Here is a 510-nt window from a genome sequence, read left to right on the forward strand (position 1 = left end):
GGGGACCTTGTCAAAAGGTTTTGTTGGAAGCCCAGATAGTCTATGTCAACTGGACCGCTCTGGACTACCCAGATCTCGGCTCCTCCATATGGAGCTGCTGAGCTCTCGGCTGGGTGTGCATGGAGGGAGCGCCCAGCAGAAGCAGGCACAGACCAACCGCAGGGACGGGGAGAGGTGGGAATGCAGCTGCAGGCATCCAACGCTGCCCTCCTCTTCCTCGCTGATCCGGGCTGGAGGCAGCCAAGCTGTTTCCAATAGGAGAGAGAGAGAGGAGCTACAGAACTGCAGCTGGAACTGACCCCTAACCACGGGCCCTCCCAACTCTCACCCATCCCCAAGGCACTTTGGGGTTATGGGGTGTCCAGGTAGGGCCATGGGGTCACCCCCTGCTCAGGAGATCGGGGGTGGGGGTGGGGAAGGGGTCCGTGATCTCCAGCAGGGGCTGCAGGCCCTGGCGCAGCCTGCCTGGATGGGAGCAGGATCCCCGCTACCGGGTGTGTTGAGGGACCA

Source organism: Alligator sinensis, unplaced genomic scaffold (assembly GCF_000455745.1).
Source record: "Alligator sinensis unplaced genomic scaffold, ASM45574v1 scaffold859_1, whole genome shotgun sequence".
Lineage (NCBI taxonomy): Eukaryota > Metazoa > Chordata > Crocodylia > Alligatoridae > Alligator > Alligator sinensis.